This window comes from Oryza glaberrima, unplaced genomic scaffold (assembly GCF_000147395.1).
Source record: "Oryza glaberrima unplaced genomic scaffold, OglaRS2 ChrUN-Ctg39, whole genome shotgun sequence".
In the NCBI taxonomy this organism is placed as follows: Eukaryota; Viridiplantae; Streptophyta; class Magnoliopsida; order Poales; family Poaceae; genus Oryza; species Oryza glaberrima.
In genome coordinates, this window is record NW_026267044.1 from 70384 (window position 1) to 86224 (window position 15841).

A 15841-nucleotide genomic window follows, 5' to 3' on the forward strand; every position below is an offset into this window, starting at 1 on the left:
CACGGACATCTACAGAAAATGTTACATCCGATTCTCCGCAGCTCTCGCCCAAGGAGCGGCACAACACGAGGGACGCAGCGGCGCGAGTCAAAAGAGGGGAGAGAGAGACGACAAAAAGGAGGGATGCAACACGAGGACTTCCCAGGAGGTCACCCATCCTAGTACTACTCTCGCCCAAGCACGCTTAACTTCGGAGTTCTGATGGGATCCGGTGCTTTAGTGCTGGTATGATCGCATCCGATATGTCTAGGCGTCATTCGGATGTCATTTCTTAAAATAGGCGTAACTTTCTCATACGGACTCGGAATCAGGCAAATGATATATCCACGGACATCTACAGAAAATGTTACATCCGATTCTCCGCAGCTCTCGCCCAAGGAGCGGCACAACACGAGGGACGCAGCGGCGCGAGTCAAAAGAGGGGAGAGAGAGACGACAAAAAGGAGGGATGCAACACGAGGACTTCCCAGGAGGTCACCCATCCTAGTACTACTCTCGCCCAAGCACGCTTAACTTCGGAGTTCTGATGGGATCCGGTGCTTTAGTGCTGGTATGATCGCATCCGATATGTCTAGGCGTCATTCGGATGTCATTTCTTAAAATAGGCGTAACTTTCTCATACGGACTCGGAATCAGGCAAATGATATATCCACGGACATCTACAGAAAATGTTACATCCGATTCTCCGCAGCTCTCGCCCAAGGAGCGGCACAACACGAGGGACGCAGCGGCGCGAGTCAAAAGAGGGGAGAGAGAGACGACAAAAAGGAGGGATGCAACACGAGGACTTCCCAGGAGGTCACCCATCCTAGTACTACTCTCGCCCAAGCACGCTTAACTTCGGAGTTCTGATGGGATCCGGTGCTTTAGTGCTGGTATGATCGCATCCGATATGTCTAGGCGTCATTCGGATGTCATTTCTTAAAATAGGCGTAACTTTCTCATACGGACTCGGAATCAGGCAAATGATATATCCACGGACATCTACAGAAAATGTTACATCCGATTCTCCGCAGCTCTCGCCCAAGGAGCGGCACAACACGAGGGACGCAGCGGCGCGAGTCAAAAGAGGGGAGAGAGAGACGACAAAAAGGAGGGATGCAACACGAGGACTTCCCAGGAGGTCACCCATCCTAGTACTACTCTCGCCCAAGCACGCTTAACTTCGGAGTTCTGATGGGATCCGGTGCTTTAGTGCTGGTATGATCGCATCCGATATGTCTAGGCGTCATTCGGATGTCATTTCTTAAAATAGGCGTAACTTTCTCATACGGACTCGGAATCAGGCAAATGATATATCCACGGACATCTACAGAAAATGTTACATCCGATTCTCCGCAGCTCTCGCCCAAGGAGCGGCACAACACGAGGGACGCAGCGGCGCGAGTCAAAAGAGGGGAGAGAGAGACGACAAAAAGGAGGGATGCAACACGAGGACTTCCCAGGAGGTCACCCATCCTAGTACTACTCTCGCCCAAGCACGCTTAACTTCGGAGTTCTGATGGGATCCGGTGCTTTAGTGCTGGTATGATCGCATCCGATATGTCTAGGCGTCATTCGGATGTCATTTCTTAAAATAGGCGTAACTTTCTCATACGGACTCGGAATCAGGCAAATGATATATCCACGGACATCTACAGAAAATGTTACATCCGATTCTCCGCAGCTCTCGCCCAAGGAGCGGCACAACACGAGGGACGCAGCGGCGCGAGTCAAAAGAGGGGAGAGAGAGACGACAAAAAGGAGGGATGCAACACGAGGACTTCCCAGGAGGTCACCCATCCTAGTACTACTCTCGCCCAAGCACGCTTAACTTCGGAGTTCTGATGGGATCCGGTGCTTTAGTGCTGGTATGATCGCATCCGATATGTCTAGGCGTCATTCGGATGTCATTTCTTAAAATAGGCGTAACTTTCTCATACGGACTCGGAATCAGGCAAATGATATATCCACGGACATCTACAGAAAATGTTACATCCGATTCTCCGCAGCTCTCGCCCAAGGAGCGGCACAACACGAGGGACGCAGCGGCGCGAGTCAAAAGAGGGGAGAGAGAGACGACAAAAAGGAGGGATGCAACACGAGGACTTCCCAGGAGGTCACCCATCCTAGTACTACTCTCGCCCAAGCACGCTTAACTTCGGAGTTCTGATGGGATCCGGTGCTTTAGTGCTGGTATGATCGCATCCGATATGTCTAGGCGTCATTCGGATGTCATTTCTTAAAATAGGCGTAACTTTCTCATACGGACTCGGAATCAGGCAAATGATATATCCACGGACATCTACAGAAAATGTTACATCCGATTCTCCGCAGCTCTCGCCCAAGGAGCGGCACAACACGAGGGACGCAGCGGCGCGAGTCAAAAGAGGGGAGAGAGAGACGACAAAAAGGAGGGATGCAACACGAGGACTTCCCAGGAGGTCACCCATCCTAGTACTACTCTCGCCCAAGCACGCTTAACTTCGGAGTTCTGATGGGATCCGGTGCTTTAGTGCTGGTATGATCGCATCCGATATGTCTAGGCGTCATTCGGATGTCATTTCTTAAAATAGGCGTAACTTTCTCATACGGACTCGGAATCAGGCAAATGATATATCCACGGACATCTACAGAAAATGTTACATCCGATTCTCCGCAGCTCTCGCCCAAGGAGCGGCACAACACGAGGGACGCAGCGGCGCGAGTCAAAAGAGGGGAGAGAGAGACGACAAAAAGGAGGGATGCAACACGAGGACTTCCCAGGAGGTCACCCATCCTAGTACTACTCTCGCCCAAGCACGCTTAACTTCGGAGTTCTGATGGGATCCGGTGCTTTAGTGCTGGTATGATCGCATCCGATATGTCTAGGCGTCATTCGGATGTCATTTCTTAAAATAGGCGTAACTTTCTCATACGGACTCGGAATCAGGCAAATGATATATCCACGGACATCTACAGAAAATGTTACATCCGATTCTCCGCAGCTCTCGCCCAAGGAGCGGCACAACACGAGGGACGCAGCGGCGCGAGTCAAAAGAGGGGAGAGAGAGACGACAAAAAGGAGGGATGCAACACGAGGACTTCCCAGGAGGTCACCCATCCTAGTACTACTCTCGCCCAAGCACGCTTAACTTCGGAGTTCTGATGGGATCCGGTGCTTTAGTGCTGGTATGATCGCATCCGATATGTCTAGGCGTCATTCGGATGTCATTTCTTAAAATAGGCGTAACTTTCTCATACGGACTCGGAATCAGGCAAATGATATATCCACGGACATCTACAGAAAATGTTACATCCGATTCTCCGCAGCTCTCGCCCAAGGAGCGGCACAACACGAGGGACGCAGCGGCGCGAGTCAAAAGAGGGGAGAGAGAGACGACAAAAAGGAGGGATGCAACACGAGGACTTCCCAGGAGGTCACCCATCCTAGTACTACTCTCGCCCAAGCACGCTTAACTTCGGAGTTCTGATGGGATCCGGTGCTTTAGTGCTGGTATGATCGCATCCGATATGTCTAGGCGTCATTCGGATGTCATTTCTTAAAATAGGCGTAACTTTCTCATACGGACTCGGAATCAGGCAAATGATATATCCACGGACATCTACAGAAAATGTTACATCCGATTCTCCGCAGCTCTCGCCCAAGGAGCGGCACAACACGAGGGACGCAGCGGCGCGAGTCAAAAGAGGGGAGAGAGAGACGACAAAAAGGAGGGATGCAACACGAGGACTTCCCAGGAGGTCACCCATCCTAGTACTACTCTCGCCCAAGCACGCTTAACTTCGGAGTTCTGATGGGATCCGGTGCTTTAGTGCTGGTATGATCGCATCCGATATGTCTAGGCGTCATTCGGATGTCATTTCTTAAAATAGGCGTAACTTTCTCATACGGACTCGGAATCAGGCAAATGATATATCCACGGACATCTACAGAAAATGTTACATCCGATTCTCCGCAGCTCTCGCCCAAGGAGCGGCACAACACGAGGGACGCAGCGGCGCGAGTCAAAAGAGGGGAGAGAGAGACGACAAAAAGGAGGGATGCAACACGAGGACTTCCCAGGAGGTCACCCATCCTAGTACTACTCTCGCCCAAGCACGCTTAACTTCGGAGTTCTGATGGGATCCGGTGCTTTAGTGCTGGTATGATCGCATCCGATATGTCTAGGCGTCATTCGGATGTCATTTCTTAAAATAGGCGTAACTTTCTCATACGGACTCGGAATCAGGCAAATGATATATCCACGGACATCTACAGAAAATGTTACATCCGATTCTCCGCAGCTCTCGCCCAAGGAGCGGCACAACACGAGGGACGCAGCGGCGCGAGTCAAAAGAGGGGAGAGAGAGACGACAAAAAGGAGGGATGCAACACGAGGACTTCCCAGGAGGTCACCCATCCTAGTACTACTCTCGCCCAAGCACGCTTAACTTCGGAGTTCTGATGGGATCCGGTGCTTTAGTGCTGGTATGATCGCATCCGATATGTCTAGGCGTCATTCGGATGTCATTTCTTAAAATAGGCGTAACTTTCTCATACGGACTCGGAATCAGGCAAATGATATATCCACGGACATCTACAGAAAATGTTACATCCGATTCTCCGCAGCTCTCGCCCAAGGAGCGGCACAACACGAGGGACGCAGCGGCGCGAGTCAAAAGAGGGGAGAGAGAGACGACAAAAAGGAGGGATGCAACACGAGGACTTCCCAGGAGGTCACCCATCCTAGTACTACTCTCGCCCAAGCACGCTTAACTTCGGAGTTCTGATGGGATCCGGTGCTTTAGTGCTGGTATGATCGCATCCGATATGTCTAGGCGTCATTCGGATGTCATTTCTTAAAATAGGCGTAACTTTCTCATACGGACTCGGAATCAGGCAAATGATATATCCACGGACATCTACAGAAAATGTTACATCCGATTCTCCGCAGCTCTCGCCCAAGGAGCGGCACAACACGAGGGACGCAGCGGCGCGAGTCAAAAGAGGGGAGAGAGAGACGACAAAAAGGAGGGATGCAACACGAGGACTTCCCAGGAGGTCACCCATCCTAGTACTACTCTCGCCCAAGCACGCTTAACTTCGGAGTTCTGATGGGATCCGGTGCTTTAGTGCTGGTATGATCGCATCCGATATGTCTAGGCGTCATTCGGATGTCATTTCTTAAAATAGGCGTAACTTTCTCATACGGACTCGGAATCAGGCAAATGATATATCCACGGACATCTACAGAAAATGTTACATCCGATTCTCCGCAGCTCTCGCCCAAGGAGCGGCACAACACGAGGGACGCAGCGGCGCGAGTCAAAAGAGGGGAGAGAGAGACGACAAAAAGGAGGGATGCAACACGAGGACTTCCCAGGAGGTCACCCATCCTAGTACTACTCTCGCCCAAGCACGCTTAACTTCGGAGTTCTGATGGGATCCGGTGCTTTAGTGCTGGTATGATCGCATCCGATATGTCTAGGCGTCATTCGGATGTCATTTCTTAAAATAGGCGTAACTTTCTCATACGGACTCGGAATCAGGCAAATGATATATCCACGGACATCTACAGAAAATGTTACATCCGATTCTCCGCAGCTCTCGCCCAAGGAGCGGCACAACACGAGGGACGCAGCGGCGCGAGTCAAAAGAGGGGAGAGAGAGACGACAAAAAGGAGGGATGCAACACGAGGACTTCCCAGGAGGTCACCCATCCTAGTACTACTCTCGCCCAAGCACGCTTAACTTCGGAGTTCTGATGGGATCCGGTGCTTTAGTGCTGGTATGATCGCATCCGATATGTCTAGGCGTCATTCGGATGTCATTTCTTAAAATAGGCGTAACTTTCTCATACGGACTCGGAATCAGGCAAATGATATATCCACGGACATCTACAGAAAATGTTACATCCGATTCTCCGCAGCTCTCGCCCAAGGAGCGGCACAACACGAGGGACGCAGCGGCGCGAGTCAAAAGAGGGGAGAGAGAGACGACAAAAAGGAGGGATGCAACACGAGGACTTCCCAGGAGGTCACCCATCCTAGTACTACTCTCGCCCAAGCACGCTTAACTTCGGAGTTCTGATGGGATCCGGTGCTTTAGTGCTGGTATGATCGCATCCGATATGTCTAGGCGTCATTCGGATGTCATTTCTTAAAATAGGCGTAACTTTCTCATACGGACTCGGAATCAGGCAAATGATATATCCACGGACATCTACAGAAAATGTTACATCCGATTCTCCGCAGCTCTCGCCCAAGGAGCGGCACAACACGAGGGACGCAGCGGCGCGAGTCAAAAGAGGGGAGAGAGAGACGACAAAAAGGAGGGATGCAACACGAGGACTTCCCAGGAGGTCACCCATCCTAGTACTACTCTCGCCCAAGCACGCTTAACTTCGGAGTTCTGATGGGATCCGGTGCTTTAGTGCTGGTATGATCGCATCCGATATGTCTAGGCGTCATTCGGATGTCATTTCTTAAAATAGGCGTAACTTTCTCATACGGACTCGGAATCAGGCAAATGATATATCCACGGACATCTACAGAAAATGTTACATCCGATTCTCCGCAGCTCTCGCCCAAGGAGCGGCACAACACGAGGGACGCAGCGGCGCGAGTCAAAAGAGGGGAGAGAGAGACGACAAAAAGGAGGGATGCAACACGAGGACTTCCCAGGAGGTCACCCATCCTAGTACTACTCTCGCCCAAGCACGCTTAACTTCGGAGTTCTGATGGGATCCGGTGCTTTAGTGCTGGTATGATCGCATCCGATATGTCTAGGCGTCATTCGGATGTCATTTCTTAAAATAGGCGTAACTTTCTCATACGGACTCGGAATCAGGCAAATGATATATCCACGGACATCTACAGAAAATGTTACATCCGATTCTCCGCAGCTCTCGCCCAAGGAGCGGCACAACACGAGGGACGCAGCGGCGCGAGTCAAAAGAGGGGAGAGAGAGACGACAAAAAGGAGGGATGCAACACGAGGACTTCCCAGGAGGTCACCCATCCTAGTACTACTCTCGCCCAAGCACGCTTAACTTCGGAGTTCTGATGGGATCCGGTGCTTTAGTGCTGGTATGATCGCATCCGATATGTCTAGGCGTCATTCGGATGTCATTTCTTAAAATAGGCGTAACTTTCTCATACGGACTCGGAATCAGGCAAATGATATATCCACGGACATCTACAGAAAATGTTACATCCGATTCTCCGCAGCTCTCGCCCAAGGAGCGGCACAACACGAGGGACGCAGCGGCGCGAGTCAAAAGAGGGGAGAGAGAGACGACAAAAAGGAGGGATGCAACACGAGGACTTCCCAGGAGGTCACCCATCCTAGTACTACTCTCGCCCAAGCACGCTTAACTTCGGAGTTCTGATGGGATCCGGTGCTTTAGTGCTGGTATGATCGCATCCGATATGTCTAGGCGTCATTCGGATGTCATTTCTTAAAATAGGCGTAACTTTCTCATACGGACTCGGAATCAGGCAAATGATATATCCACGGACATCTACAGAAAATGTTACATCCGATTCTCCGCAGCTCTCGCCCAAGGAGCGGCACAACACGAGGGACGCAGCGGCGCGAGTCAAAAGAGGGGAGAGAGAGACGACAAAAAGGAGGGATGCAACACGAGGACTTCCCAGGAGGTCACCCATCCTAGTACTACTCTCGCCCAAGCACGCTTAACTTCGGAGTTCTGATGGGATCCGGTGCTTTAGTGCTGGTATGATCGCATCCGATATGTCTAGGCGTCATTCGGATGTCATTTCTTAAAATAGGCGTAACTTTCTCATACGGACTCGGAATCAGGCAAATGATATATCCACGGACATCTACAGAAAATGTTACATCCGATTCTCCGCAGCTCTCGCCCAAGGAGCGGCACAACACGAGGGACGCAGCGGCGCGAGTCAAAAGAGGGGAGAGAGAGACGACAAAAAGGAGGGATGCAACACGAGGACTTCCCAGGAGGTCACCCATCCTAGTACTACTCTCGCCCAAGCACGCTTAACTTCGGAGTTCTGATGGGATCCGGTGCTTTAGTGCTGGTATGATCGCATCCGATATGTCTAGGCGTCATTCGGATGTCATTTCTTAAAATAGGCGTAACTTTCTCATACGGACTCGGAATCAGGCAAATGATATATCCACGGACATCTACAGAAAATGTTACATCCGATTCTCCGCAGCTCTCGCCCAAGGAGCGGCACAACACGAGGGACGCAGCGGCGCGAGTCAAAAGAGGGGAGAGAGAGACGACAAAAAGGAGGGATGCAACACGAGGACTTCCCAGGAGGTCACCCATCCTAGTACTACTCTCGCCCAAGCACGCTTAACTTCGGAGTTCTGATGGGATCCGGTGCTTTAGTGCTGGTATGATCGCATCCGATATGTCTAGGCGTCATTCGGATGTCATTTCTTAAAATAGGCGTAACTTTCTCATACGGACTCGGAATCAGGCAAATGATATATCCACGGACATCTACAGAAAATGTTACATCCGATTCTCCGCAGCTCTCGCCCAAGGAGCGGCACAACACGAGGGACGCAGCGGCGCGAGTCAAAAGAGGGGAGAGAGAGACGACAAAAAGGAGGGATGCAACACGAGGACTTCCCAGGAGGTCACCCATCCTAGTACTACTCTCGCCCAAGCACGCTTAACTTCGGAGTTCTGATGGGATCCGGTGCTTTAGTGCTGGTATGATCGCATCCGATATGTCTAGGCGTCATTCGGATGTCATTTCTTAAAATAGGCGTAACTTTCTCATACGGACTCGGAATCAGGCAAATGATATATCCACGGACATCTACAGAAAATGTTACATCCGATTCTCCGCAGCTCTCGCCCAAGGAGCGGCACAACACGAGGGACGCAGCGGCGCGAGTCAAAAGAGGGGAGAGAGAGACGACAAAAAGGAGGGATGCAACACGAGGACTTCCCAGGAGGTCACCCATCCTAGTACTACTCTCGCCCAAGCACGCTTAACTTCGGAGTTCTGATGGGATCCGGTGCTTTAGTGCTGGTATGATCGCATCCGATATGTCTAGGCGTCATTCGGATGTCATTTCTTAAAATAGGCGTAACTTTCTCATACGGACTCGGAATCAGGCAAATGATATATCCACGGACATCTACAGAAAATGTTACATCCGATTCTCCGCAGCTCTCGCCCAAGGAGCGGCACAACACGAGGGACGCAGCGGCGCGAGTCAAAAGAGGGGAGAGAGAGACGACAAAAAGGAGGGATGCAACACGAGGACTTCCCAGGAGGTCACCCATCCTAGTACTACTCTCGCCCAAGCACGCTTAACTTCGGAGTTCTGATGGGATCCGGTGCTTTAGTGCTGGTATGATCGCATCCGATATGTCTAGGCGTCATTCGGATGTCATTTCTTAAAATAGGCGTAACTTTCTCATACGGACTCGGAATCAGGCAAATGATATATCCACGGACATCTACAGAAAATGTTACATCCGATTCTCCGCAGCTCTCGCCCAAGGAGCGGCACAACACGAGGGACGCAGCGGCGCGAGTCAAAAGAGGGGAGAGAGAGACGACAAAAAGGAGGGATGCAACACGAGGACTTCCCAGGAGGTCACCCATCCTAGTACTACTCTCGCCCAAGCACGCTTAACTTCGGAGTTCTGATGGGATCCGGTGCTTTAGTGCTGGTATGATCGCATCCGATATGTCTAGGCGTCATTCGGATGTCATTTCTTAAAATAGGCGTAACTTTCTCATACGGACTCGGAATCAGGCAAATGATATATCCACGGACATCTACAGAAAATGTTACATCCGATTCTCCGCAGCTCTCGCCCAAGGAGCGGCACAACACGAGGGACGCAGCGGCGCGAGTCAAAAGAGGGGAGAGAGAGACGACAAAAGGAGGGATGCAACACGAGGACTTCCCAGGAGGTCACCCATCCTAGTACTACTCTCGCCCAAGCACGCTTAACTTCGGAGTTCTGATGGGATCCGGTGCTTTAGTGCTGGTATGATCGCATCCGATATGTCTAGGCGTCATTCGGATGTCATTTCTTAAAATAGGCGTAACTTTCTCATACGGACTCGGAATCAGGCAAATGATATATCCACGGACATCTACAGAAAATGTTACATCCGATTCTCCGCAGCTCTCGCCCAAGGAGCGGCACAACACGAGGGACGCAGCGGCGCGAGTCAAAAGAGGGGAGAGAGAGACGACAAAAAGGAGGGATGCAACACGAGGACTTCCCAGGAGGTCACCCATCCTAGTACTACTCTCGCCCAAGCACGCTTAACTTCGGAGTTCTGATGGGATCCGGTGCTTTAGTGCTGGTATGATCGCATCCGATATGTCTAGGCGTCATTCGGATGTCATTTCTTAAAATAGGCGTAACTTTCTCATACGGACTCGGAATCAGGCAAATGATATATCCACGGACATCTACAGAAAATGTTACATCCGATTCTCCGCAGCTCTCGCCCAAGGAGCGGCACAACACGAGGGACGCAGCGGCGCGAGTCAAAAGAGGGGAGAGAGAGACGACAAAAAGGAGGGATGCAACACGAGGACTTCCCAGGAGGTCACCCATCCTAGTACTACTCTCGCCCAAGCACGCTTAACTTCGGAGTTCTGATGGGATCCGGTGCTTTAGTGCTGGTATGATCGCATCCGATATGTCTAGGCGTCATTCGGATGTCATTTCTTAAAATAGGCGTAACTTTCTCATACGGACTCGGAATCAGGCAAATGATATATCCACGGACATCTACAGAAAATGTTACATCCGATTCTCCGCAGCTCTCGCCCAAGGAGCGGCACAACACGAGGGACGCAGCGGCGCGAGTCAAAAGAGGGGAGAGAGAGACGACAAAAAGGAGGGATGCAACACGAGGACTTCCCAGGAGGTCACCCATCCTAGTACTACTCTCGCCCAAGCACGCTTAACTTCGGAGTTCTGATGGGATCCGGTGCTTTAGTGCTGGTATGATCGCATCCGATATGTCTAGGCGTCATTCGGATGTCATTTCTTAAAATAGGCGTAACTTTCTCATACGGACTCGGAATCAGGCAAATGATATATCCACGGACATCTACAGAAAATGTTACATCCGATTCTCCGCAGCTCTCGCCCAAGGAGCGGCACAACACGAGGGACGCAGCGGCGCGAGTCAAAAGAGGGGAGAGAGAGACGACAAAAAGGAGGGATGCAACACGAGGACTTCCCAGGAGGTCACCCATCCTAGTACTACTCTCGCCCAAGCACGCTTAACTTCGGAGTTCTGATGGGATCCGGTTGCTTTAGTGCTGGTATGATCGCATCCGATATGTCTAGGCGTCATTCGGATGTCATTTCTTAAAATAGGCGTAACTTTCTCATACGGACTCGGAATCAGGCAAATGATATATCCACGGACATCTACAGAAAATGTTACATCCGATTCTCCGCAGCTCTCGCCCAAGGAGCGGCACAACACGAGGGACGCAGCGGCGCGAGTCAAAAGAGGGGAGAGAGAGACGACAAAAAGGAGGGATGCAACACGAGGACTTCCCAGGAGGTCACCCATCCTAGTACTACTCTCGCCCAAGCACGCTTAACTTCGGAGTTCTGATGGGATCCGGTGCTTTAGTGCTGGTATGATCGCATCCGATATGTCTAGGCGTCATTCGGATGTCATTTCTTAAAATAGGCGTAACTTTCTCATACGGACTCGGAATCAGGCAAATGATATATCCACGGACATCTACAGAAAATGTTACATCCGATTCTCCGCAGCTCTCGCCCAAGGAGCGGCACAACACGAGGGACGCAGCGGCGCGAGTCAAAAGAGGGGAGAGAGAGACGACAAAAAGGAGGGATGCAACACGAGGACTTCCCAGGAGGTCACCCATCCTAGTACTACTCTCGCCCAAGCACGCTTAACTTCGGAGTTCTGATGGGATCCGGTGCTTTAGTGCTGGTATGATCGCATCCGATATGTCTAGGCGTCATTCGGATGTCATTTCTTAAAATAGGCGTAACTTTCTCATACGGACTCGGAATCAGGCAAATGATATATCCACGGACATCTACAGAAAATGTTACATCCGATTCTCCGCAGCTCTCGCCCAAGGAGCGGCACAACACGAGGGACGCAGCGGCGCGAGTCAAAAGAGGGGAGAGAGAGACGACAAAAAGGAGGGATGCAACACGAGGACTTCCCAGGAGGTCACCCATCCTAGTACTACTCTCGCCCAAGCACGCTTAACTTCGGAGTTCTGATGGGATCCGGTGCTTTAGTGCTGGTATGATCGCATCCGATATGTCTAGGCGTCATTCGGATGTCATTTCTTAAAATAGGCGTAACTTTCTCATACGGACTCGGAATCAGGCAAATGATATATCCACGGACATCTACAGAAAATGTTACATCCGATTCTCCGCAGCTCTCGCCCAAGGAGCGGCACAACACGAGGGACGCAGCGGCGCGAGTCAAAAGAGGGGAGAGAGAGACGACAAAAAGGAGGGATGCAACACGAGGACTTCCCAGGAGGTCACCCATCCTAGTACTACTCTCGCCCAAGCACGCTTAACTTCGGAGTTCTGATGGGATCCGGTGCTTTAGTGCTGGTATGATCGCATCCGATATGTCTAGGCGTCATTCGGATGTCATTTCTTAAAATAGGCGTAACTTTCTCATACGGACTCGGAATCAGGCAAATGATATATCCACGGACATCTACAGAAAATGTTACATCCGATTCTCCGCAGCTCTCGCCCAAGGAGCGGCACAACACGAGGGACGCAGCGGCGCGAGTCAAAAGAGGGGAGAGAGAGACGACAAAAAGGAGGGATGCAACACGAGGACTTCCCAGGAGGTCACCCATCCTAGTACTACTCTCGCCCAAGCACGCTTAACTTCGGAGTTCTGATGGGATCCGGTGCTTTAGTGCTGGTATGATCGCATCCGATATGTCTAGGCGTCATTCGGATGTCATTTCTTAAAATAGGCGTAACTTTCTCATACGGACTCGGAATCAGGCAAATGATATATCCACGGACATCTACAGAAAATGTTACATCCGATTCTCCGCAGCTCTCGCCCAAGGAGCGGCACAACACGAGGGACGCAGCGGCGCGAGTCAAAAGAGGGGAGAGAGAGACGACAAAAAGGAGGGATGCAACACGAGGACTTCCCAGGAGGTCACCCATCCTAGTACTACTCTCGCCCAAGCACGCTTAACTTCGGAGTTCTGATGGGATCCGGTGCTTTAGTGCTGGTATGATCGCATCCGATATGTCTAGGCGTCATTCGGATGTCATTTCTTAAAATAGGCGTAACTTTCTCATACGGACTCGGAATCAGGCAAATGATATATCCACGGACATCTACAGAAAATGTTACATCCGATTCTCCGCAGCTCTCGCCCAAGGAGCGGCACAACACGAGGGACGCAGCGGCGCGAGTCAAAAGAGGGGAGAGAGAGACGACAAAAAGGAGGGATGCAACACGAGGACTTCCCAGGAGGTCACCCATCCTAGTACTACTCTCGCCCAAGCACGCTTAACTTCGGAGTTCTGATGGGATCCGGTGCTTTAGTGCTGGTATGATCGCATCCGATATGTCTAGGCGTCATTCGGATGTCATTTCTTAAAATAGGCGTAACTTTCTCATACGGACTCGGAATCAGGCAAATGATATATCCACGGACATCTACAGAAAATGTTACATCCGATTCTCCGCAGCTCTCGCCCAAGGAGCGGCACAACACGAGGGACGCAGCGGCGCGAGTCAAAAGAGGGGAGAGAGAGACGACAAAAAGGAGGGATGCAACACGAGGACTTCCCAGGAGGTCACCCATCCTAGTACTACTCTCGCCCAAGCACGCTTAACTTCGGAGTTCTGATGGGATCCGGTGCTTTAGTGCTGGTATGATCGCATCCGATATGTCTAGGCGTCATTCGGATGTCATTTCTTAAAATAGGCGTAACTTTCTCATACGGACTCGGAATCAGGCAAATGATATATCCACGGACATCTACAGAAAATGTTACATCCGATTCTCCGCAGCTCTCGCCCAAGGAGCGGCACAACACGAGGGACGCAGCGGCGCGAGTCAAAAGAGGGGAGAGAGAGACGACAAAAAGGAGGGATGCAACACGAGGACTTCCCAGGAGGTCACCCATCCTAGTACTACTCTCGCCCAAGCACGCTTAACTTCGGAGTTCTGATGGGATCCGGTGCTTTAGTGCTGGTATGATCGCATCCGATATGTCTAGGCGTCATTCGGATGTCATTTCTTAAAATAGGCGTAACTTTCTCATACGGACTCGGAATCAGGCAAATGATATATCCACGGACATCTACAGAAAATGTTACATCCGATTCTCCGCAGCTCTCGCCCAAGGAGCGGCACAACACGAGGGACGCAGCGGCGCGAGTCAAAAGAGGGGAGAGAGAGACGACAAAAAGGAGGGATGCAACACGAGGACTTCCCAGGAGGTCACCCATCCTAGTACTACTCTCGCCCAAGCACGCTTAACTTCGGAGTTCTGATGGGATCCGGTGCTTTAGTGCTGGTATGATCGCATCCGATATGTCTAGGCGTCATTCGGATGTCATTTCTTAAAATAGGCGTAACTTTCTCATACGGACTCGGAATCAGGCAAATGATATATCCACGGACATCTACAGAAAATGTTACATCCGATTCTCCGCAGCTCTCGCCCAAGGAGCGGCACAACACGAGGGACGCAGCGGCGCGAGTCAAAAGAGGGGAGAGAGAGACGACAAAAAGGAGGGATGCAACACGAGGACTTCCCAGGAGGTCACCCATCCTAGTACTACTCTCGCCCAAGCACGCTTAACTTCGGAGTTCTGATGGGATCCGGTGCTTTAGTGCTGGTATGATCGCATCCGATATGTCTAGGCGTCATTCGGATGTCATTTCTTAAAATAGGCGTAACTTTCTCATACGGACTCGGAATCAGGCAAATGATATATCCACGGACATCTACAGAAAATGTTACATCCGATTCTCCGCAGCTCTCGCCCAAGGAGCGGCACAACACGAGGGACGCAGCGGCGCGAGTCAAAAGAGGGGAGAGAGAGACGACAAAAAGGAGGGATGCAACACGAGGACTTCCCAGGAGGTCACCCATCCTAGTACTACTCTCGCCCAAGCACGCTTAACTTCGGAGTTCTGATGGGATCCGGTGCTTTAGTGCTGGTATGATCGCATCCGATATGTCTAGGCGTCATTCGGATGTCATTTCTTAAAATAGGCGTAACTTTCTCATACGGACTCGGAATCAGGCAAATGATATATCCACGGACATCTACAGAAAATGTTACATCCGATTCTCCGCAGCTCTCGCCCAAGGAGCGGCACAACACGAGGGACGCAGCGGCGCGAGTCAAAAGAGGGGAGAGAGAGACGACAAAAAGGAGGGATGCAACACGAGGACTTCCCAGGAGGTCACCCATCCTAGTACTACTCTCGCCCAAGCACGCTTAACTTCGGAGTTCTGATGGGATCCGGTGCTTTAGTGCTGGTATGATCGCATCCGATATGTCTAGGCGTCATTCGGATGTCATTTCTTAAAATAGGCGTAACTTTCTCATACGGACTCGGAATCAGGCAAATGATATATCCACGGACATCTACAGAAAATGTTACATCCGATTCTCCGCAGCTCTCGCCCAAGGAGCGGCACAACACGAGGGACGCAGCGGCGCGAGTCAAAAGAGGGGAGAGAGAGACGACAAAAAGGAGGGATGCAACACGAGGACTTCCCAGGAGGTCACCCATCCTAGTACTACTCTCGCCCAAGCACGCTTAACTTCGGAGTTCTGATGGGATCCGGTGCTTTAGTGCTGGTATGATCGCATCCGA

The 15841-nt window shown here is 51.1% G+C and overlaps 49 non-coding genes across 49 annotated transcripts; all 49 read right to left on the reverse strand.

Annotated features, from left to right (window-relative positions):
* Positions 1-120: 120 nt before the first annotated feature.
* On the reverse strand, positions 121-239 carry LOC127758773 (5S ribosomal RNA). Its single transcript, XR_008014105.1, has one exon. It is a non-coding gene; the product is annotated as a 5S ribosomal RNA (ribosomal RNA).
* A 206-nt stretch (positions 240-445) lies between these two features.
* On the reverse strand, positions 446-564 carry LOC127758776 (5S ribosomal RNA). Its single transcript, XR_008014107.1, has one exon. It is a non-coding gene; the product is annotated as a 5S ribosomal RNA (ribosomal RNA).
* A 206-nt stretch (positions 565-770) lies between these two features.
* LOC127758777 (5S ribosomal RNA) lies at positions 771-889 on the reverse strand. The gene has a single exon (XR_008014108.1). It is a non-coding gene; the product is annotated as a 5S ribosomal RNA (ribosomal RNA).
* Positions 890-1095: 206 nt separating this feature from the next.
* On the reverse strand, positions 1096-1214 carry LOC127758778 (5S ribosomal RNA). Its single transcript, XR_008014109.1, has one exon. It is a non-coding gene; the product is annotated as a 5S ribosomal RNA (ribosomal RNA).
* A 206-nt stretch (positions 1215-1420) lies between these two features.
* LOC127758779 (5S ribosomal RNA) lies at positions 1421-1539 on the reverse strand. The gene has a single exon (XR_008014110.1). It is a non-coding gene; the product is annotated as a 5S ribosomal RNA (ribosomal RNA).
* Positions 1540-1745: 206 nt separating this feature from the next.
* Positions 1746-1864, reverse strand: LOC127758780 (5S ribosomal RNA). Its single transcript, XR_008014111.1, has one exon. It is a non-coding gene; the product is annotated as a 5S ribosomal RNA (ribosomal RNA).
* Positions 1865-2070: 206 nt separating this feature from the next.
* LOC127758782 (5S ribosomal RNA) lies at positions 2071-2189 on the reverse strand. The gene has a single exon (XR_008014113.1). It is a non-coding gene; the product is annotated as a 5S ribosomal RNA (ribosomal RNA).
* Positions 2190-2395: 206 nt separating this feature from the next.
* Positions 2396-2514, reverse strand: LOC127758783 (5S ribosomal RNA). The gene has a single exon (XR_008014114.1). It is a non-coding gene; the product is annotated as a 5S ribosomal RNA (ribosomal RNA).
* Positions 2515-2720: 206 nt separating this feature from the next.
* Positions 2721-2839, reverse strand: LOC127758784 (5S ribosomal RNA). The gene has a single exon (XR_008014115.1). It is a non-coding gene; the product is annotated as a 5S ribosomal RNA (ribosomal RNA).
* Positions 2840-3045: 206 nt separating this feature from the next.
* On the reverse strand, positions 3046-3164 carry LOC127758785 (5S ribosomal RNA). Its single transcript, XR_008014116.1, has one exon. It is a non-coding gene; the product is annotated as a 5S ribosomal RNA (ribosomal RNA).
* A 206-nt stretch (positions 3165-3370) lies between these two features.
* LOC127758786 (5S ribosomal RNA) lies at positions 3371-3489 on the reverse strand. The gene has a single exon (XR_008014117.1). It is a non-coding gene; the product is annotated as a 5S ribosomal RNA (ribosomal RNA).
* Positions 3490-3695: 206 nt separating this feature from the next.
* LOC127758787 (5S ribosomal RNA) lies at positions 3696-3814 on the reverse strand. Its single transcript, XR_008014118.1, has one exon. It is a non-coding gene; the product is annotated as a 5S ribosomal RNA (ribosomal RNA).
* Positions 3815-4020: 206 nt separating this feature from the next.
* Positions 4021-4139, reverse strand: LOC127758788 (5S ribosomal RNA). The gene has a single exon (XR_008014119.1). It is a non-coding gene; the product is annotated as a 5S ribosomal RNA (ribosomal RNA).
* A 206-nt stretch (positions 4140-4345) lies between these two features.
* Positions 4346-4464, reverse strand: LOC127758789 (5S ribosomal RNA). The gene has a single exon (XR_008014120.1). It is a non-coding gene; the product is annotated as a 5S ribosomal RNA (ribosomal RNA).
* Positions 4465-4670: 206 nt separating this feature from the next.
* On the reverse strand, positions 4671-4789 carry LOC127758790 (5S ribosomal RNA). Its single transcript, XR_008014121.1, has one exon. It is a non-coding gene; the product is annotated as a 5S ribosomal RNA (ribosomal RNA).
* Positions 4790-4995: 206 nt separating this feature from the next.
* Positions 4996-5114, reverse strand: LOC127758792 (5S ribosomal RNA). The gene has a single exon (XR_008014122.1). It is a non-coding gene; the product is annotated as a 5S ribosomal RNA (ribosomal RNA).
* Positions 5115-5320: 206 nt separating this feature from the next.
* LOC127758794 (5S ribosomal RNA) lies at positions 5321-5439 on the reverse strand. Its single transcript, XR_008014124.1, has one exon. It is a non-coding gene; the product is annotated as a 5S ribosomal RNA (ribosomal RNA).
* Positions 5440-5645: 206 nt separating this feature from the next.
* LOC127758795 (5S ribosomal RNA) lies at positions 5646-5764 on the reverse strand. The gene has a single exon (XR_008014125.1). It is a non-coding gene; the product is annotated as a 5S ribosomal RNA (ribosomal RNA).
* A 206-nt stretch (positions 5765-5970) lies between these two features.
* On the reverse strand, positions 5971-6089 carry LOC127758796 (5S ribosomal RNA). Its single transcript, XR_008014126.1, has one exon. It is a non-coding gene; the product is annotated as a 5S ribosomal RNA (ribosomal RNA).
* A 206-nt stretch (positions 6090-6295) lies between these two features.
* Positions 6296-6414, reverse strand: LOC127758797 (5S ribosomal RNA). Its single transcript, XR_008014127.1, has one exon. It is a non-coding gene; the product is annotated as a 5S ribosomal RNA (ribosomal RNA).
* Positions 6415-6620: 206 nt separating this feature from the next.
* On the reverse strand, positions 6621-6739 carry LOC127758798 (5S ribosomal RNA). The gene has a single exon (XR_008014128.1). It is a non-coding gene; the product is annotated as a 5S ribosomal RNA (ribosomal RNA).
* A 206-nt stretch (positions 6740-6945) lies between these two features.
* On the reverse strand, positions 6946-7064 carry LOC127758799 (5S ribosomal RNA). The gene has a single exon (XR_008014129.1). It is a non-coding gene; the product is annotated as a 5S ribosomal RNA (ribosomal RNA).
* A 206-nt stretch (positions 7065-7270) lies between these two features.
* Positions 7271-7389, reverse strand: LOC127758800 (5S ribosomal RNA). Its single transcript, XR_008014130.1, has one exon. It is a non-coding gene; the product is annotated as a 5S ribosomal RNA (ribosomal RNA).
* Positions 7390-7595: 206 nt separating this feature from the next.
* Positions 7596-7714, reverse strand: LOC127758801 (5S ribosomal RNA). Its single transcript, XR_008014131.1, has one exon. It is a non-coding gene; the product is annotated as a 5S ribosomal RNA (ribosomal RNA).
* Positions 7715-7920: 206 nt separating this feature from the next.
* On the reverse strand, positions 7921-8039 carry LOC127758802 (5S ribosomal RNA). Its single transcript, XR_008014132.1, has one exon. It is a non-coding gene; the product is annotated as a 5S ribosomal RNA (ribosomal RNA).
* Positions 8040-8245: 206 nt separating this feature from the next.
* Positions 8246-8364, reverse strand: LOC127758803 (5S ribosomal RNA). The gene has a single exon (XR_008014133.1). It is a non-coding gene; the product is annotated as a 5S ribosomal RNA (ribosomal RNA).
* Positions 8365-8570: 206 nt separating this feature from the next.
* LOC127758805 (5S ribosomal RNA) lies at positions 8571-8689 on the reverse strand. The gene has a single exon (XR_008014135.1). It is a non-coding gene; the product is annotated as a 5S ribosomal RNA (ribosomal RNA).
* Positions 8690-8895: 206 nt separating this feature from the next.
* Positions 8896-9014, reverse strand: LOC127758806 (5S ribosomal RNA). The gene has a single exon (XR_008014136.1). It is a non-coding gene; the product is annotated as a 5S ribosomal RNA (ribosomal RNA).
* A 206-nt stretch (positions 9015-9220) lies between these two features.
* On the reverse strand, positions 9221-9339 carry LOC127758808 (5S ribosomal RNA). The gene has a single exon (XR_008014137.1). It is a non-coding gene; the product is annotated as a 5S ribosomal RNA (ribosomal RNA).
* A 206-nt stretch (positions 9340-9545) lies between these two features.
* Positions 9546-9664, reverse strand: LOC127758809 (5S ribosomal RNA). The gene has a single exon (XR_008014138.1). It is a non-coding gene; the product is annotated as a 5S ribosomal RNA (ribosomal RNA).
* A 205-nt stretch (positions 9665-9869) lies between these two features.
* On the reverse strand, positions 9870-9988 carry LOC127758810 (5S ribosomal RNA). Its single transcript, XR_008014139.1, has one exon. It is a non-coding gene; the product is annotated as a 5S ribosomal RNA (ribosomal RNA).
* A 206-nt stretch (positions 9989-10194) lies between these two features.
* LOC127758811 (5S ribosomal RNA) lies at positions 10195-10313 on the reverse strand. Its single transcript, XR_008014140.1, has one exon. It is a non-coding gene; the product is annotated as a 5S ribosomal RNA (ribosomal RNA).
* A 206-nt stretch (positions 10314-10519) lies between these two features.
* LOC127758812 (5S ribosomal RNA) lies at positions 10520-10638 on the reverse strand. The gene has a single exon (XR_008014141.1). It is a non-coding gene; the product is annotated as a 5S ribosomal RNA (ribosomal RNA).
* A 206-nt stretch (positions 10639-10844) lies between these two features.
* Positions 10845-10963, reverse strand: LOC127758813 (5S ribosomal RNA). Its single transcript, XR_008014142.1, has one exon. It is a non-coding gene; the product is annotated as a 5S ribosomal RNA (ribosomal RNA).
* Positions 10964-11169: 206 nt separating this feature from the next.
* On the reverse strand, positions 11170-11289 carry LOC127758548 (5S ribosomal RNA). The gene has a single exon (XR_008013910.1). It is a non-coding gene; the product is annotated as a 5S ribosomal RNA (ribosomal RNA).
* A 206-nt stretch (positions 11290-11495) lies between these two features.
* Positions 11496-11614, reverse strand: LOC127758814 (5S ribosomal RNA). The gene has a single exon (XR_008014143.1). It is a non-coding gene; the product is annotated as a 5S ribosomal RNA (ribosomal RNA).
* A 206-nt stretch (positions 11615-11820) lies between these two features.
* LOC127758815 (5S ribosomal RNA) lies at positions 11821-11939 on the reverse strand. The gene has a single exon (XR_008014144.1). It is a non-coding gene; the product is annotated as a 5S ribosomal RNA (ribosomal RNA).
* Positions 11940-12145: 206 nt separating this feature from the next.
* On the reverse strand, positions 12146-12264 carry LOC127758817 (5S ribosomal RNA). Its single transcript, XR_008014146.1, has one exon. It is a non-coding gene; the product is annotated as a 5S ribosomal RNA (ribosomal RNA).
* Positions 12265-12470: 206 nt separating this feature from the next.
* On the reverse strand, positions 12471-12589 carry LOC127758818 (5S ribosomal RNA). Its single transcript, XR_008014147.1, has one exon. It is a non-coding gene; the product is annotated as a 5S ribosomal RNA (ribosomal RNA).
* A 206-nt stretch (positions 12590-12795) lies between these two features.
* On the reverse strand, positions 12796-12914 carry LOC127758819 (5S ribosomal RNA). Its single transcript, XR_008014148.1, has one exon. It is a non-coding gene; the product is annotated as a 5S ribosomal RNA (ribosomal RNA).
* Positions 12915-13120: 206 nt separating this feature from the next.
* LOC127758820 (5S ribosomal RNA) lies at positions 13121-13239 on the reverse strand. The gene has a single exon (XR_008014149.1). It is a non-coding gene; the product is annotated as a 5S ribosomal RNA (ribosomal RNA).
* A 206-nt stretch (positions 13240-13445) lies between these two features.
* On the reverse strand, positions 13446-13564 carry LOC127758821 (5S ribosomal RNA). The gene has a single exon (XR_008014150.1). It is a non-coding gene; the product is annotated as a 5S ribosomal RNA (ribosomal RNA).
* A 206-nt stretch (positions 13565-13770) lies between these two features.
* Positions 13771-13889, reverse strand: LOC127758822 (5S ribosomal RNA). Its single transcript, XR_008014151.1, has one exon. It is a non-coding gene; the product is annotated as a 5S ribosomal RNA (ribosomal RNA).
* A 206-nt stretch (positions 13890-14095) lies between these two features.
* Positions 14096-14214, reverse strand: LOC127758824 (5S ribosomal RNA). The gene has a single exon (XR_008014152.1). It is a non-coding gene; the product is annotated as a 5S ribosomal RNA (ribosomal RNA).
* Positions 14215-14420: 206 nt separating this feature from the next.
* On the reverse strand, positions 14421-14539 carry LOC127758825 (5S ribosomal RNA). The gene has a single exon (XR_008014153.1). It is a non-coding gene; the product is annotated as a 5S ribosomal RNA (ribosomal RNA).
* Positions 14540-14745: 206 nt separating this feature from the next.
* Positions 14746-14864, reverse strand: LOC127758826 (5S ribosomal RNA). The gene has a single exon (XR_008014154.1). It is a non-coding gene; the product is annotated as a 5S ribosomal RNA (ribosomal RNA).
* Positions 14865-15070: 206 nt separating this feature from the next.
* Positions 15071-15189, reverse strand: LOC127758827 (5S ribosomal RNA). Its single transcript, XR_008014155.1, has one exon. It is a non-coding gene; the product is annotated as a 5S ribosomal RNA (ribosomal RNA).
* Positions 15190-15395: 206 nt separating this feature from the next.
* On the reverse strand, positions 15396-15514 carry LOC127758829 (5S ribosomal RNA). Its single transcript, XR_008014157.1, has one exon. It is a non-coding gene; the product is annotated as a 5S ribosomal RNA (ribosomal RNA).
* A 206-nt stretch (positions 15515-15720) lies between these two features.
* Positions 15721-15839, reverse strand: LOC127758830 (5S ribosomal RNA). The gene has a single exon (XR_008014158.1). It is a non-coding gene; the product is annotated as a 5S ribosomal RNA (ribosomal RNA).
* Between the last annotated feature and the right edge of the window lie 2 nt (positions 15840-15841).